Raw genomic sequence first — 18,528 nt, 5'->3', positions numbered from 1 at the left:
AGAGAAGAGGGGACACAGGAAGTACTCAATCCATATGTTACTACTAAGTAGTAACAACAATTCAGAGAAGTACCTGTAAGTGACTATGAGCATCCCTTAGAGCCAAGGACAGGAGAGGAGAGAAGATCTGGGCAAGTTCCCCAGACCACAGGACACTTGAACTGAACGTTGAAGGCCGGGTGGGATTCGAACCTGCAGAGTTGCGGGCAGGGCATCAGGTAGAGGGGACCAGCATGTCTTAGGCCAGCGGAGGGTCTCTGGAGATGAGGGGCGGTCCAGCCAGGCCCAGGACGGGCAATGCGTAGGGAGGTGCTGAGAACTGGGTTGAAAGAGTCAACTGGAGCCCCACTTTTGAGGTCCAGGGAAAGGACTCCGATGATGGAAATTGCTAAGAATGCTGTGATGAGCTGGAGGAAGGTTTCCCTTCAGCCACTTCCACTTCGGAGAAACACAAACTGGAACTATTTGCAAAGCATAACCGACGTTTACAGGCCGATGGCCTGGAGACTCAGGCTTGTCTCCTTCCCACACCTGCCACGCTCGTGCCTCTTTGGGGGCCTGTGCTCACGCCACCATCACAGCCCAGGACCCCAGCCCCTCCCCCTTTTACTTCCTAGACCACCTGGCCCTGGTTCAGCCTCCTGTAGACTAGCACGTGCAGCCCTGCCTGACCTCCATTCAGGGGTCACCCCCTCCTCTGCGTGTTCGCTGCACCCTCGGGTACACTGCCACACCTCCCTTGTTCTCTGGTCATCGGATGTGGGCTCTGTCTCCACGTCCACATCACAGGCAACTCCTGGGCAGGGCCAATCCCTTGGGCCCCTCTGTGGCCTTGGCACGGCTCTGAGCACGTAGGCGGTGTGGCATTAGGTGTCTGTGTGCGGGGGCACTTCCAGACGCAGAACCGGTCTGATCCGTGCAGCGTCTGGAGCGAGTGCACGCATCTCATCCGCTGCTAAGACATCACCACGCACTCGGCACTCTCTTGAAGGAAAAAAACCTGAGTAAGTGAGAGCCACATTCTGGGCTCACCTGAAGATGCGGGGCTTGGAGGGTCCAGGGGAAAGCGTTTCTGTGTGTGCGTCTGCATTTGTTTTTATATAAACTCGCTCCTTAGTGAGGGGAAAGGTAGAGAAATAGTATCAGTCTGGCGATCTGGGATGGTTTAAGAAAAGTCATTCCCCAAGGTGGAAGTATTACCTGAGAGAACACTGTTATGGGCTGAACTGTGCCACCCCTCCCCCCACCCCCCAAATTCATATGATGTTCCAACCCCCACGCCTTTAGAATGTGACCTTATTTGGAAAGAGAAGCTTTTTCTTAATATGCTTTATTAATTTTGGTGGGGGAGGTAATTTGTTTTATTTTTTTTAACTTATTTAATGGAGGGACTGGGGACTGAACTCAGGATCTCGTGCATGCTAAGCATGTGCTCTCCACTGAGCTATACCCTCCCCCTCCCCTTCCCAGAGAGAGCATCTTAACAGAGGTAATCAGGTTAAAGTGAGGTCATTAGAGTGGTCTCCAATCCAGTAAGATTGGTGTCCTTAGGCAAAGGGGGCATCTGGACACAGTGACAGACACACAGACAATGTGAAGACACACAGGGAGAAGGATGGTCACCTACGAGCAAAGGAGAGAGGCCCAGAGCAGACCCTCAGAGCCTCGGGAGGAAGCCACCTGCCACCACCTTGACCAAGGACTTCCAGCTTCCAGAACCCGAGACGACCAATGTCTGTGGTTTAAGCTATTCACTCTGTAGCACGTTGTCATCACAAAGCTGACAAACTAATACAGCTGTGAAAAGTCCCCAGGAATTTGTAAAAGGTATCTTTTCACAGTTCCATGTCCAGGAAACCTGGTTACAATTAGTTACTAATAAAGCCGCCCTCTTGCTGGACTGTGAGTTCTGATGTCAGGGACTGATTTAATTAAGCACTGTGCATGGACACAGCAGATACTTGGAAAGTCATTTTGTTTTCTGTTATTTGTTGAAGGCTTTTTAAGCCCTTCTTACCTAATTCCAAAAAAAGGAAAGAAATAAAAACACGTACGTGTTTGAACACATTCAAGATTTCTACTTATGTCTAAATATAACTAGAAACGTGTGTGTGTGTGTAGAGAGAGAGAATTTTCTCCCAAGACTTTCAGTGGGTGGCAGGAAAAAACACTCAGCATCATGCCAGTATTATGGCTGATGTTTGGTACTATTTATAGAGCCGGCCATGGCCATGTCAGATTTTTAAAAGAAGCAAAACATCTGGGCACGTTCCAAGGCAGAGAGGAAGAACCCATCACAACATGTTACCCAGTGCCAGGCTGCCTCTTTACAAAAGTTACAATTTACATTTGCTATCTGGTGCCTCAGAGGATCTTCGGGAACCAGAAGCTGGCACCAAGTGTTAAGAAAGAATAGCACAATAGCCATTGTATTTGCAAATTTTAAAGAGCTGAGAGCACACAGCACGTCCCCAGCCAAGAGCCTCCAAGTGGCCAGTGGCCATAGTCTGTCCATCACCAGAGTCCGCCCCGAGGAACTGAAGTCAGAAGCTGCCCTGGGAGGCTCTCAGGGGGACCACAGTTCAAGCCCAAACTGTCCCCTGCTCCTGACTTGAAGTCAGGGCTCCCCCGCCCAGCCCCATCTCAACAGTGATGCTGTAAGGATGAATTAAAGAAAAAATATTTAAACTTACATAACACTTGGGAACATCTGCACCAAAAGGAAATAATAATAATAATAAAACAGTATTTCCACAATACTTCACAGACCCGAAGCAAGTGTGTCCTACTTTAAGCAAAACCAATATTTTTTTTTAATTCCAGATTTTGAAAATATATATCAGAATTAAGTTGTCCAAGGGACAAGAAAAGAGCAAGCTTCTCAAAAGCTTCCGCTTTATCCACCAGGGAAAAAGCCAGCGCCAAATCCAAGGCCTGGCTCATTATACATCCTCAAAAGGCAATCTGTTGAACAAAAGGGTGATTTCTGTTAAAAAAAAAAAAAAAAGCCACCTGCATCGGAACACTTCATGAGTTACAGATATGCAAATATGCTGTTGATTGGACCTCTTCCCTAACACGCACGGGGCGGCAGGTGAGACGCCCTGTAACGTGGCCAGGCTTGGAGACAGCTGTGTCGTGGGAGCCACCCCCGCCCCGGACCCAATGCCTCTGCCAAGCGTGTGTCTCCATCACCCCGGCATTGCAGAGGCAGTGCTGTGTCTTTGTCTTAAGGCACCTCTTCCTGGCTTCCCGGGGACAAGGGCAAGGTCAGAGGGGAGTCCGTTCCAGTCTGGCCAGGGCTTTGGCAGTGACCAAACATGCAGGTTGTCACCGGGTCCGTGGCTTCCGAGAAGCAGCTGGATTTCAGGACAGAGAGCATTCACCACATCCCCACTTCATCCTCTCTGTTCCAAGTGGCGCTTTCCATCCTCCAAACATGTGTGTCTCTCCCACATTGTCCAGGACAGAGGAGTAAGAAGAGAATGGACACAGAGCCTTCCCACAAGCTTCTGGGGCATCTACACCATGCCGGATCCACAGACAAGCACTTCCGAACAGGACAAGAACCCAGTCCCCTCGGCTACTGGATCTCATGTCCAGTTCATGACTTTTACTATTTTTATTATAAAAATGAATAAAGGCTTACTGTGAGATATTTGAAAACTGCAGGAAAAAATACAAAGAGGAAAACAAACAAACAAAAAAATCATCTGTGGGGGAGGATGTAGCTCAAGTGGTAGAGTCTGTACTTAGCATGCACGAGGTCCTGGGTTCAATCCCCAGTAGCTCCTCTAAAAGTAAATAAATAAATAGACCTAATTACCCCTCCCCCTGCTAAAAAATAAATAAATAAATAAATAAATTTTTAATCAGCCATAATTTCACCATCTGGAGAGAATCTCTATTAGCATTTTGGTGTATTTTATTCATGTTTATATAAATATATACACATATGTACATGTGTATATACATTTCATTGGCCAGTTTAGAAGATATTTAACATATGGCTTCATGAAAATTGTCATTAACATTCTTCAGTTTTATACAAATTTTTATATATTTTTAATATATATATTATATAATACGTTTATACGGCTGCTATGGATGTACCAGACCGTATTTAATTAGCTTCCTGCAACTGGGGAAAGTTGAGTCCCGTTTTCCAGATAAATAGCATGACAGTGAACAACTCTGTGCGTGCGCATGTTCCCGCATTTCTGATTATTCCCTTAGTACAGAATCCTAGAAGTAAATCAAAAGTATGAAAATCCCCCCAAATCATGCTTTCTAGAAGGACCGCACCAGTGATGGTTCCATGCACAGGAAGTTATACCAACCTACCGGACCTTCGTGACCCCGAACCACATCCTTGTTAAACTTCAGTAATTTTATAGCTGGGAAAATGGCATCTCACTTCCATTTTAGTTAGAATTTTTTAATGACTGTGATTATTGGAATTGTTACCGGTGGTAAGCACTTGACTTGAACGCCTCATCTCACCAATACACGGCACCCCCGGAAGGTAGACCTTCTCACCCTCACTCTGCAGAGGGAGAAACTGAGACCCAGTTAGGTGACTTTTTTTCACAAGGCTGAACAACTAACTTTCAGAGCCAGGATCAAAGCCCACAGCCCATGCAACCTAAATTTTCTATGTTGGTTATTCACAGAGTCAAACATTTTTCCATGGGTTTTATAGCCACAGTATTTCCCTTTCTTTGAACTGTAGGAAATTTATTTTTCTGTGCAGAAAAATAGCCATCGGCATTGTGGGTGTTTTGCCACTGCAGCTTGGACCAAGATTCACACGTTTCCACCCCCCATCTCCGCCTTGCCTCCGCCCGACCCAAACAACCGCCCGTCTCCCCAGATCAAGTATGACACAGTGTCTCCCCTCGACGTTGAAGAGTTTAAACTGGCTTCATCTGAGCCTTCCTGAGGTTATTCAGAATGCCCTCGAATTAAACTTACCCTAGATTGGGAAATACCGTCTCATAATCAAAGAAGCAATACTTTGGATCAACCGTAAGGGGTTAACCTAGATCAGCTTGAAAACAGCTCTCAGAGGGTCCATTCTCCACTCCTTCCCTTGTGGGAGGCAGAGTAAGAAGTCAATTGCATCTCTCTCCACACAGAAGTAGGATCTCTCCCGACCAGACAGCTCCTGAGACATTTAAGTGCACAGCCTGGCCAGTACCTGCCCACCCATCAGGGGCTCAGGGAAATGTGTGCTTGTCCCCCCTCCACAGGTTAAATCCCCTCCCATGATGGGCGCCCCAAAGCTCTGCCCTGCACCACCCATCAACACACTTTCACCCAACACAGAGCCTGGCACGGAGGCCGGCCGGGAAGGGGGAGTTACTTTCCTTGGAAGTCACCTGCCTGACCGGGGATTCATGCCGCAGAAAAGTTCTGCAGGACCATAAACCAGCCTGGCGCCTGCCTCAGAGCTCACTCTGCAACTCACAGCCATCATTGGCTTGATTCAGCTCAGGTTAGGGAGATGGATAGGATTTTCCCACAAATCACTTGATTAGTATGAGAAATCTATGCCTCTGCTGTTCTAAGCTTTGCAAGGTTTACTGGTTCCCTCAAATCTCTCTCAATATCATGGTCCTTGCTGCTCTGCAGAGTTTTCTGCCCAGGATTGTTTCGAAGGCACTGCGCTATTTGGCAATGCTACGTTTTTCCTCTCTGGTACCCGGACCAGCAATATTTGGGAGAAAGGGTTTGAGCTCTGAAATCCCAAAGCAGATATTCCAACCTTTTTACTTACTACTTCTGGGCTTGCAGAAGCAGAATCAGCCGGAATCCATGGTCTGGCTCCTCCAGACCCCAGCGCACCACCCTGGCCCAACCTTAGAGGGGAACCACCCCCTCCCCCCTGCCCCATCATCACCTTTTGTAACTTCCCACGCATCCTTCAGCCCTGGCTGTACCCCAGGCACAATGCGGGATGCTCTGCAGCAAACACTCCATTTAAGCCCCGCAACAGATGCACGAGGTGAGCGATCAGGAGGTCACGCAGAGCCGGGGAAACTGCAGTTTGGATCAGCCACACGGACCACGTGAGCCGCGTCTGGGGAGATGCCTTGGTCAGATAAGCTCTGCGTCCCTACACCTCTGCGCTTCCACATCCTCTGTTTTATCTCAAATAGACCTCCAGGGAGAAGATGTGGAGAAGACAGTGATTCCTCTTTACCGCTCCCACAAACGACCTCGTCCCCTAAGTGAGCAGGACGTTTTGAACCTTTCGCCCTCCGAGAAGAGTTCCATCTTAAGAAAACTGACAGGCCCGGGGCCAAGCACATGTCCTGTCCGCCCTCAGTTCTGGCTGAGTCCTCGCCCCATCCTGGGCTGCCTTGACAGTGCACTCGGCACACTTTCTGAAGCTCCCTGAGCAAACCCCCCACCTCTCCCGCGGCTGTGACCATCCTCAGTTCCCCCAGCACGGTCTCTGTCAAGTCATCCGTTCTGCTTTTCTGCTGGCTTATGATCTGGGACTGGTCCCCCCACCAAAGTCCCGGGTCACCTTCCTTCCCTGGTCTGTGAGCCTCTTTCCCGATCTAATGAGAACCAAGGAGGTGGTCTGCGTCTTCAGTGTCTGTATCAGCGTGTCCGTCTTCCCAAAGGGCGGGGAAGGCTGGAATCCCTCTCAGGGAGGAGATCTCCCCTCAGCCTCGCCCCTTTTCCTAAGGGGAGACACCAAGGGCTGAGCCTCACCCTGAGTCCCACCCCACACCCTGATCACGTGACCTGGGCCAGCCACATCTCTACCCAGGACAACATCTTAAGGTAAAAACTAGAGAGAGAAATTTTCCTCTCATCCTCACCTTCCTCCTCCCGCATACAAAGATGTAAAGAAAAATAATTAATTTAAAAAAATGACCTTCTTAAAGCTTTAGGAAGAGAGAGAAAGTTCAGCGAACTTCCTTCGGCCAACGGGCTCTCAGCACCTCACCCAACTGTCTGATTTCAGGGGAGGATCATCGTAACTCCAGGCAAGCCCTTCCGTTTCTTCAGAATACAATTGTACCCCCCAAAAAGGTAACTGAGTCATGGTGGCTGTCGTCTACTTATTGTGGTGATCACCTTACAGTACACAAACATCGAATTATTAAGTTGTACACCTGAAACATATAATTGTGTATGTCAATTACATCTCAATTAAAAACAATACAGTCATACAAGAGCCACTGGGTAGGCTGTAGGAACCTGAGACTAATTTTTGAGGACTCTCCGTCCACACCCTCATCTCAGCCTTATTAACTCGGTCGTAACTCTCCAGAATTTGCTTAGCATCACAGGAATGCTTTGATTTTGATTTAGAGACTGAGAGCCTCTGTCTGTCATTGTCCCCCATCCTCTCCCTCTGGGCTCAGAGGGCATCTCTTCCCATAGACCACAGGCTGAGGTCCCCCTCCTCCTCTGTCACAGCTCGCAGTCTTACTTCCTAGTCAGGGAGACAACAAAGCAATAGGAGAGGGTCCCCATGCCGATGCCCACCGACCCAGTGCCTCTGACTGCGGTGCCCCTTCCCCACTCGGCCGCCAGCTGAGGCCATGCCTGGCCCTGTGCAACGCAGCCCATCCCCTTCCTGCCAGGCCATCACCTCCCGCCTTCCCCACATCACCTCTGTGCTGACTCCACAGGGTCTCGTCCATCAGCACAGACATCCTGCTATTTTTTCCATTTTAAGAGAAAAATGCTGACACTGACCCGATACTCCTACGGTTCCCATATATCCTGAAAGCCCTGAGTTCCAGGCGGGCAGGGAGGGCCAGCAGAATCCGAACTGTCCCAAGGCTCCCCCCACCTCCTCCTGCCACACCACACGGTAAATTCATACCAGCAGGAGCAAAACCCAGAGAGACACTGCAAGTGCGCAAATCCATACAAGAACCTGCATCCCGTTTCCACCTCCCTCCATCCAACCCTCCCCTCTGTCCTCTCAGCCCTGCCTGATGAAGCAGAGGGCCTCCTGAGAACGGAGCAAAGCCTGGAACGCCCAGCTTCTCAGCAGCCCCGACACCCTGGCTGGCTCTGGGCTCGAGACCGCCACTCACACCAAGAATGTCCCTCCTTCTGTCCCAATCATGCTCTCCCTTTGGGGCTCAGGGCCCCCCGCCTCCCAAGCCTTCTGTGACCACTCACACCCTCACTAACACTCACTTTCTCTGCAACTACGCCCAACCTCGCGTTAGGACTCAGGTGAATACATCTCGCACCAGAAGTCATCTCACCAGTGCTGCTGTTAACTCCTCCAGGGTCCACCAGCCACATCTGCCCACCCCTCCTCGGCCCCAGGACACCCAGGGCAGCAAGAAACTCCGCTGATGACAAGGTTGGGCAGTATTTTTTCCCTTTACTTAAGTATAGTCAGTTACAATGTGTCCATTTCTGATGGACAGCATAGTGTTTCAGTCATATGTATACGTACATATATTCCTTTTCACATTCTTCTTCATTATAGATTACTACAAGATATTGAATATAGGTCTCTGTGCTGGACAGTAGGACCTTGCTGTAAGGCGGTATTTATTTGCAGGAGAAAATCTGGTTCTTTACACGTTGGCCCTTCTGCCTGTAGCCCCGACAACCTGGGGAGAGTGGCTCTGCCTTTCCGAGGATCAACTTCTTCCCTGGCAAAGTGGGGGTAAGGAAGCCTGCCCCTGCCACCTACGAGGCTTGGGAACGCAGGACACCATACACATGTGCATTACTAGTAAAATAAATAGAGCAGCAAATCAGGCACGTGCCTCCCACCCCTCCTTGTCTTGCCCAGCCCGCCAGCAGGCCGAGCCACTTTTCCAATTAAGCCTGCGAACGCCCCAAGGATGTGCCCATCAGAGCCGCCAAGGGAAGGCACCCCAGAGCCCCCACATGGCCTGGACACACATCACAGAGCCAGCCAGCTGTGATTTCCACCGGGAGCAGACTCTCAGGCCGCCGCCCAGAGTTGATGTAACAAAAGGAAGCCACAGTGGAAAGCAAAGACATTCCAGAAAAGCAGCGACAAATGAGACCTCGGGAGGCAGAGAGGAAAGGTCGCCTCCGGAGAGCCTTCAGCACCCAAAGTCCCTTCTCTAAATGTGATCGCTGTCAGTGCAGGCACTGGGTCTTAATTAATGAGGGAATTAAGCAAAAGGCAGGGTTTCTGGTAGAAGGGGATGGAGGTGACACATCTTCCTGGTGGCACTCTGCCAGCCCCCCACAATAGCACCCAAAGTGCCACAACAGCCCATCTGGACAGCCTCTGACATCCAAGTGCCCTGTGACCAAGCTCTGCCACTCACTGGCTTTGTGACCCTGGCCGAGTCTCAGCCTCTCTGAGCCTCAACCTTCTCCCCTGGTGAAATCAGCAGATGTCCGTGACGCGGGTCAGCATCCAACCTGAAATGCTAACATGGGTCTGACCACTGGAGACAGGGCCTGGGGGTGAGGTGGGGAGGAGGGACCAAATGTCACCACCCAGGGTCACCGTGCCCTGCCCAGAGCCCCCACCCCCTGGACACCTGAAGCGGACATGCAGCCCTCACCAACGTGCTGCGGCACCTGTGCACACTGATCTGGTCTCACCAAGTGGACGGAAGGCCTCCCCTCCCCGCCCGCATTATACTTTTTAGTGACAACAGTGCCTGACCCAGGGCTGCAGGTACAGTCGCTGTTCCAGCATTCATGGTTTGAGTCACTGACTTACAGAGTGTGTTTTTCTGATTTGTGCATTTACTGTAGGAAATCTGGGAAATACTGAAAAGTTGAACAAAGCAAAAAACCAGGCTCTTCCTAAAACCTGTAGATAGCCACTGTTATCACTCTGTTATATTTATATTCCGTTCTATTTTTCATAACTACACACACATTTTTACAAAAATCACATTTATACTGTATTTACTTTTAAACCTTTATTTACTTACTATATATTGTTAGCATTTTCCCATATTCTTACATATCCTTCAATGTCACTTTAATAGCTTCTTTGATTTCCACTTGATGAATGAACCATATAATATTTAACTAAACCCCCATACAGTTATATAATGAATAATGCTGAAAGGAATATTCTTGATTAGAACTATTTTGCACAGCTCAAGTGATTTCCTTGGGATAAATCCCTGTAAGAGGAATTAGTAACTGGTTCAAAGGGTGTGGTTTTGAGACACGTGCCTCGTGTTTGCAGATTCTCTCCCCACCAGCTAAGCCTGAAAATGTCCATTTCCAGCGCTCTTAACAACACGATACCCATTTTTAGTTTTGCTCTTCTGATAGGTGGGTCACGGTATCTCGTTTTGAATTTTATCTTTTACTCATGAATGAAGTCGGACACTTTTGCATATTTTTCTGGACACGTGTGTTTCTTTTCTCTGTGTTTGAACGATCTCTTCACATCCGTCGTCCACTTTTCTGTCGGGACAGCCCGATTTGTGAATGCTCTATGGAGCAGAGAATTAGTCCACAGCCGCCTTTGATGACTCGGCCCCCGTGTTTAACAATCCCTTCCATTAAGCTTACATCCCTTCCCAGTTGTTTAAACCCATTTGCCCTCGCCCTGTCTTCAGAGGGGGGCACCCCCCTCTCCTTTTCATCTCACATGTGACTTTCCTCTCACCTGACAGCCTCTTCTCCGAGGGTGAATAATTCCTCTTCATTTTTGCCCAATCCAGTGTGACTTACGAAATCAGAGCATCAACCTTTGATGCTGTCTCTCGTCTCCTAGACTTCTTCCTTCAGGCCCTCATCCTTTCCCACCTGGACGGCAGCAAATGACTTCAGAACTGGCCTCACCATCCCAGGCTTGCCCCTCCAAAACCCCACCCATCCCCCACCTCCATTGCACATCCCATTTTCCCTAAACACCAATGTGGCCGTCTTTTCCTGCCTGAAACCCCTCCACCCCCTCCGTTTGGCCAGCTGGTCTCTCTCTATCTGATAGCACCTACGTCTCCTCCTCCCCCATCCCCAAAGCGTCCTTCCTGTGCTCAGACGGAACTCACCGCCACGCTCAGGCGCACTGTTGCATCAGGCTTCTATGTCTTGAAGGTGGCTGTCCTCTCCCTCCTCTCCTCCCCATCTCCTCCCGCATCACCTGCTGGGATCCAGCTCAGTTCTCAAGTCCCCCTTCAGGTGATCCTCTCTGCAGGCAGGCAGGGTACCCAGTGCAGCCTGCACCCGGGACATTATATTGTATCTCGTGCAGTGCGTGGCACCAAAATTGAGGGCAGAAGTAAGAAGTCAGCTGAACCTCTTTCTGAAGGAAAAGGACCTGACTGATGGGAGCAGGGTTGGGAGAGGCCACCCTGGGCTGGGATGGCCCACCTAGGTCTCTCCACGTTCTCTGTGGGTCACAGGCTCCCTCCCCTCTGTGGACGGGCTCTGCAGCCGCTGGGTTTCCTGTCCTTCTTCCTGCCAACCATCCCTCCTCTCTCTTCCTCATCTTCCCAAGTTCTCTCCATCCTTCAAGTCCGTCCCACATCCAGGGCACCAGTCCCTGGTACCCCCAGTGTCCTCTCCCCCTCAGGTTCCTCTGCACCTCCTGTCCTGGCCGTTCTCTGGACAGACATCTGGCTCAGCTGCCCCCGGGGCTGGTGGTCCTTCCATACAGGTTCTGGCAGAGGAAGCACACCCACCCTGTTTCTGGCAAACCCCCGGGTACCTGCCTCTGGGCTCAGGAAGCCTTCATCAGCCCAGAGACACGCCAGCAGGCTGTAGGCGTGCAAAGGCCGTGCCCTCCCCGCCAGGCACCCCCTGGTGACCTCTCGCCAGCCCGGCACAAACTTCCCTCTTTTCTCCCTTTTTCTCTGTGACTCCACACCCACTCCCTAATTACGTATGTATTAGCTGGTGCTAGTTTTACCAACTGATCTCGCTGCTTAAGAGGATCAACCCACCACAAGGCAAAGCCGTCCCCAGCCCCTCTTGCTCAGAGTGCGAGCCTTGGTTCTCATCCCCGGGCGGGCCGCCAGCTGGACCGCAGCCCTCCGCTCTCATCCCCGCGGCCCCCAGGGAGCCAGCCTCTGGGCCCTGAGTCAGCACCCTCCCTGTCAGGCAGTGCGCCCTTCCCTGGGCCTCCGAGCACCCAGGAGAGGCTTCTGTCCAGAAATGAATCAAGTCTGGCTGAGAAGAAGGTAGAATTTCAGCCCCTCATTGTAGAAGCTTCTCTCAGAAATGAGAATCCCAGTGAAATGCAAAATTCTGTTTTGTTGGGTAAAGGTAACGGGGGAAGAGTCTTCTCTGGATCCCAGGCAGGCTGTGGAGCTCGTTTACGTCATCCATCCCAGGAGGAGTTGGAACTACACACCTAAATTCTCTTACTTTGTGAGATCTGGATGAAATACTCCTTTATTTTTTTTCCCATCTCTCTTCCGGGTCCTTGTAGCTCTACCCAGTCCCCTCCTTTCTGCTCCAGGGTCTGGCTCGCATTCTCCCACCCCCAGCCTTGCAGGAATCCCTTCCCATCCAACAATGGGGACCAAAGCGCGTGCTGTGTAAACCCAGGAAGCTGGAGATCCTTACACAGCATCAGTACTGGGCACTCAGTGAACCCGGCTGACTGTGGGTCCCTGTCTCTGCCAACGGGTTAGGTAGAGACAGGAGCCCAGGAAAAGGAAATGGTCTCTTCCATTTGGAAACAAGAGGAAAAAAAGAGCTATGAAGCAAACAACACTGACTCAGGATGGAGGACCTCGGTTCTGGTCCCGGCTCTGCCATCAGGTCACCGTGGGATGAGCCAAGGCTTGTTACCTCTCTGGGCCTCATTCATCACATCTGAAAATGAAAGATTAGATGTGACAAGGGGTCCTCCAGCCACAGACAGGTCCTGCCCATCAGGCAGCAGCCGAGGCCATCTCTCGGACTCTGATTCTCAGCCCCTTTGATGCCCCAGAGCAGAGGTGAGGTTTTGGAGAGATAAAAAAAAAAAAAAAAAAAAAGGACCCTCATCAGGAAGCGGCTAGGATCCCTGCACAAGACGGCCCATGCCTTTCGCCTCCTTCTCCAGCTGAATCTCCTGGTCCTCCATTTCCTAAAGATCAGCATGGAGGCTCCAAACCTTCCCTTTTTAACAACTCTTGCTGATGGAAAATTCTCCCTCATACCTAATCTAAGTCCATCTGTTGCAATTTCTGTCTATTTTCTCCCGTTCAATCCTTTACTGGAGCTAGAGAACAGCTGGTCGCCATCCTCCATATAACATCCCCTCCGAAACCAAAATCAGTTATTACATCACCCCTCAGCCGGTCTTCCTTCTGGTATAGCATCCACCACTCCTTGCCGCCTGCATCCACGGGGTCCTGGCTCTGGAAGCCTCGCTGCGCACTGTGGCCCGCATCGGAGCCGCTCTGCACACCCAAGGCCTTCTGGGGCCGTAACATCCCCAGCTGGATGCAGGGTTCCAGCGGCAAAAGCCAGAGAGAGTTTCGGAGCAGAAAAGCGTTGACAAGAACACAGTCCAAGCCCCTGGCTCTGCATGAAGGTCAGAAAAGGGCAAATAGAAGCAGCGTGGTCAAGGTCAAATCCAAGGGATCTCCAGCTTTGAGACCCCAAATACTGCCCGTCCAGTGCCCTAAGCAGCTACAGCCTGTCCTTGACGTGGGCAAGACAGAACGAGCCCTAACTGAAAAGTGATAAGCGACATCTGCAGACACTCCGGATCCAAACTCTGTCTCCCCAGCCCCACAGCAGGTGTCCCAAACTCCACTACGAACAGCTTCAAATCCCAAGAAGAACTCAGATACCCCCCAAAAGTGGCAACATTGTTAACGGTTCACACCTTAGTAGGAACAAGTCGATTCAATCCTACTCTGGATAGAGAGATTTAAGGATGAGGAGAGAACAAAGAACAAAGAATGGGAGAAGGAGAAACAGACTTCACTGCTTGCTGGTTTCCAAGGTCAGTCCCATGCGTGGGGGCTGAGGGTGGGTGAGCCTGGCACAGTGAGGGGTGGGGGCTGTGCCTGGCGGGGATCCCTGTGCACTTAGCCAACCTGTGCCCAGAAACATCTGCCTGCCTGCCTCCCGCAGGGCAGCCGCATCACCCCAGGAGCCCCGGTGAGATATAGAACTGAACACCCTACTCCCCCAGGGCTGATTCCCTGTGCCTCCCAGAATTCCTAACTTCTCCCAGCTCGCTGTTTCAGAAGTGAGGGAAGCATGGTGTCTAATATTAAATCTCAACCTCTAGGGTGCCCTTAAGTGACAGGAAGGAAAAACCAGAAGGGGAGGAAGAAAAGAGGCATCTATCGGATTAAGCGAGATTGTTCAGGTACCCGCTTCAGCGTGAAATAGTTCCCAAGCGGGGAGGGCGGAGGGGGGCCACGTGAATGTATGGAAAAGGGAGTCAGGTGAACAGTTCACTAAGAATTTTGGCTAGAAATTTTTCTAGGAATGGAGGGAGCGGAGAAATAACAGAGTAGAGTGAATGCATTTCAGAGCCTAGATTTCAAAACAGCCTTCAGCCTGTCTTGAATAAACAGAAACATCACACTTCAACCTCTCCACCTTTCAGACGATGCTCCAGACCCTTTCCAACCTCCAGACACACCCCCGCAGGATAACCAGGCGTCCACACATCCACCGAGGGAAAAGAAGACGTTTCAAGAGCGTTTACAAATACACCTAACACAATCCATGTGCCTATTTGCTTTCTCCCCAAACCACAAAATAAAATTTTAAAATAGAAGGCTGAAAGTCTCTTCTCTGATAAACATTGTCATACGTTTTTCAAGCCTGTTTCAGGGGCCAGTTTTCCTTAACAGCCACTTCATCGGCTCAAAGTGACAAGATCAAAGCAAACAGATGATTTACGGACGCGTTTATGATGAAGAAGGGAAAGGGAAAGGGGCAGAAAAGTAAGGAAGGGGCTTTTGCTCGCCAGGTAAATCACCTGGGGCTTGTGCAAGCGGAAAGAAGCAACCCCTTCACGGCACAGTAGTTAAACAGGAGACGTCCTGGGTGGCCGGTTGGGGAGAGGAGAAAATAGACGGCTGGATGGCCCTTCTCCAAGGTCCGGGCTTAAGCTACCACATTTGATGAAATGAGTAACAAATTTAATTTCCTGAACACTAATCAGTCCCTTCAGACACACACAGGCGCCCGGCTTCACAGGGAACAGATCAGCCTAACACCAGCCAGCGATGACATTCTCCAAACTGGATCACGGAGGGGCTGGATTCTGGGTTTCCTGCCCCATCCAAGGTGAAGTTGAGACAACTCTGTTGTTCTGTGGCTTGTCAATTACCCTTCACTTCCCATTATGCTTTTTTTAGCCCAAAGTTGTTATTTTAATGATCTTTGTTCCAAATGGGGAACTACAAGGAAGAGGGGGAGGGAGGACAGGCAGGTGTCCCGGTGTGCCCCACTTGTACTTTTCAGCTCCCTCCACCCCCTCCCCCACCCTCCCTGCATGAGTCACCACTCCAGAGCTGTTTCACAGCTTTACTTTTTAATGTCCTCTATCACGACAGAAATCAGGCAGATTGGCATCAGGCAAAGGGATCCTCAATTTCGCTACCTGCTCCCGGTTCTAGACATCCCTCAAACTCAAAAGCATGTTCTAGTTGCATTACTGCCTTCGTGAAAACCAAGGTGCCCCCTCTCAACATCCCCCACCCGCTGGGTGTCACCTCTCCTGGGCTCCCTGGGGGAGTCACATGCCCCAGAGAGACCACAGAGGAGAAGGTCTTGGACCAAATATGCCCCAACAGCCAAAAAAACTTCAGCATCCACTCCAGGCTCCCAAACACAAAGGCATTATAATTTGCCGGGCTGCAAGCTTGTTTTGTTTACTGTCAGGCAACATGTGCAGAGGAGAAAGCTGACTGTATCCTGACCAAAATTAAAAAAAAAAAAAAAAGTCAGGAAGCTGTGTTGTTTTTTTTTTTTAAACCATTGTGAGTAGAGATTCAGCAATAATAGCTCCCACCTAAAATAGCTGTGTAAAGGAGGTGGGGGAGAAGCCGTTGTGGAGGTGAAAGAAAATACGAATTAAAGAGTGAATGTGATTTGTGGAGCCAGGGAACGGAGGCTGTCATCCGCATCCCGGCGGGAAGGGTGTCGTGGGGACCAGGTGTCCTGGAGGAGCCCTCCCACAGCATCCTCGTCCTGCCAGGACTGGGAATCCAACTTCCCGGCATCAGGTCTAGGATAGAAGTCAGAGGGAGGAAGCCCCCCTGAACTCTCTCAAGCCTCAGGGACAGACGTGGGAGATCAGCCCTGGACTGGCAGCCTCCGAGCATCCAGGAGGTCAGAGGACACACGTGATGAAGTGCTGCGGGACATTCAAAGAGGAGCCGCCCGCACGAAAGCAGGAAGGTAGTTCAAGACCAAGCACATCACCTTCTCTCCCATGGGGACCCTGCTTCCTGGGAGGCCCACCTACCCAAAACCTTCCGCTCGGGGAAAGGAGTTCTCCCCAGGACCAGAAGTGGGACTCAGAACAAGAAGGGCCCTTGTGGTCCCACTGTTTAGAAATGAACAAGGATGCTACGAGGCTGGACCAGCCTCCTGCCATGGCCAGCTTTTTCCTCGAAGAGCAGTCATCACCAGCAGTGCGGGTGGTGACCCCAGCAATCTCTCAGCCACAGAAGCACCTGCGCAAGTAACCAGAGTCGCCTCTGTCCCGTCCCCTCCCCTCCCCCGAGCCTGCCCCTTCCACCAGACCCCAACTCCAGAGCCACCAGCTTGCTTAGCCCCCGACAGCCCACACCTGAGGAGGGTGTAATCTTCACACGGGTTACAATTTCCCTCCATCCCTTTTATTTCACTACACACCAAGCCTGGACAGTCTTCCAGAGTTTTCGGGAGCTAATCAATGGAGTGATGTCTTTTCCTGTGAGAACTGTTTGGTTGGTTTGTCACCAAGTTGTGTGCCACCCGATGCCCAGCAGATCAAACAGGACAGTCACCCACTCCCCAGGAAACAAACGTCTCCTTCCACCAAATTAAAAGAGCCGAGACAAAGTGGGCAAGGCCGGGGGGGTTGGGGGGGGGAGACAGAAGTTTGAGGAAGGATTCAAGTTGAAGGTCAGAATAGTTGGGGGACAGCAAGTCAAGTTAACGTCAAGGGGGAAGACCCTACGGTGGGAAAAACAAAAACAAAAACAAAAAAACCAATCAATCAATCATGCTTCCCAGAATCAGCCTCCCAGTGATGGGTCCGCCACGAAGCAGCACGTCCAGGGTCCAACTCCCTTCACCCAACAAACCTGAATCCACACTCCAGCCCTGCAGGCACCCCAGCCCACGGCCAGCCCTATTTTCACACACCTGAGCCAGGCTAATCACGAGAGTAGTAAACAAATCCGGTTCTAGACAGCGCAGAAGTTTTTCAAATCGTCAGCTGGTTTTTTTTTCTCCCAACAAAAGACGGTGATTTCCCACCTTTGTCACATTTCCTCCCCCAAACTTTTCTTCCTGCAACCCCCTCTGAATAGGCTGAACTGTAAGCCACTGAGGCTGGCAGAGCAGACGCAGCCCCCACCCCGGGACGCAGCGGGAGTACCTTTTCCGCGGAGCAGAGGGGCCGGTGCCCGGAGGCTCGCTGCCCTGCCGAGCCGTGGAGCGATGCTGCCGGGATGGAGCACGCTGAGGATTCCGCGTTCCTGTCTCTGCGACCAGACCTTTCGGCAGCTCGGACCAACTGTGCTAGCGATGCACTTAGCAATTATCTGCTGGCGCCGACGCCCCGCCCTCTGCTCCTGCGATTGGCTCCCGGGTCCCGGGCAGGACTGCATTGGTTTCAGACGACCTCACTCATTGCTCTGGCTTCTACTATTATCTAAGCCATCAAAGGAAATAATTCCAGGTTTCATTGACAACCTGTAAGGCTCTCCTCCGGCCCGGGGTCGGGGCAGCACCGGGAGTCCAGGGGAGGGAGGAGGGGAGAGCTGAAAAAGTGGGGGGTGGGGGAGAGAGAGAGAGAGCCAGCCGAGAAGGGGTGGGAGGTGAGTGAGAGAGGGAGAGGGAGAGAGAGAGAGAGAGAGAGATGGAGCTATCAAGCAATCAGATTCTTGCACCAGCATTTTAACTTCCACAAAAACAGAACCCATAGCAACAATTTTCTGGCCTTATTTTTCCCCCAACTGGTGAACGTTCCTGAGGGCAGAGAGAAATGTGACTGTGGGGTTTCTGTCTGTGTAACGCGGGCCCTGCAAAGCAGAGCAAGGTAAGGGCTGAAGGAATCTAGTGATATTTTTCCCCCCAGGCCGCCCCCCTGGAGGGCATGTGAAGGTCATTTTAGATGATTTAGGGGAACAGATTTTGCTCCTTCACTAGAATGTATCCATCAGTTGTTTCCCTCATGGTCCACCTAAGCCCCCAACCTGAGAAGAACAGTTTCCCTTGGCACCCTCTTCAGTCTCAGGAGAGATGTTTTTAAAGTCACTCAAAGTCTGCAGTTCCTCACTGGTCTCCCGGGGAGGTCCAGAGCGACAGGCATCCGGAGCTCGGAATTCTCCTCGGACCCTCACTTTCGCTTATTCTCGCGTGGCTTCTGTGAATTGCCGAGACTCACACCATCAGCCACAGCAA

At 51.0% G+C, this 18,528-nt stretch overlaps 1 protein-coding gene across 1 annotated transcript in view; it reads right to left on the bottom strand.

The window, feature by feature from the left end:
- The window catches only part of ZMAT4 (zinc finger matrin-type 4), a 284,740-nt gene extending 267,093 nt beyond the window's left edge, over positions 1–17,647 (bottom strand). The window contains exon 1 of the mRNA XM_032468401.1: positions 17,501–17,647. The gene's annotated coding sequence lies outside the window, so the exon portion shown is untranslated. The remainder of the gene's footprint in view (positions 1–17,500) is intronic.
- Positions 17,648–18,528: the final 881 nt, after the last annotated feature.

Source organism: Camelus ferus, chromosome 26 (assembly GCF_009834535.1).
Source record: "Camelus ferus isolate YT-003-E chromosome 26, BCGSAC_Cfer_1.0, whole genome shotgun sequence".
In the NCBI taxonomy this organism is placed as follows: domain Eukaryota; kingdom Metazoa; phylum Chordata; class Mammalia; order Artiodactyla; family Camelidae; genus Camelus; species Camelus ferus.
This window is presented reverse-complemented; position numbering and strand designations above follow the sequence as displayed.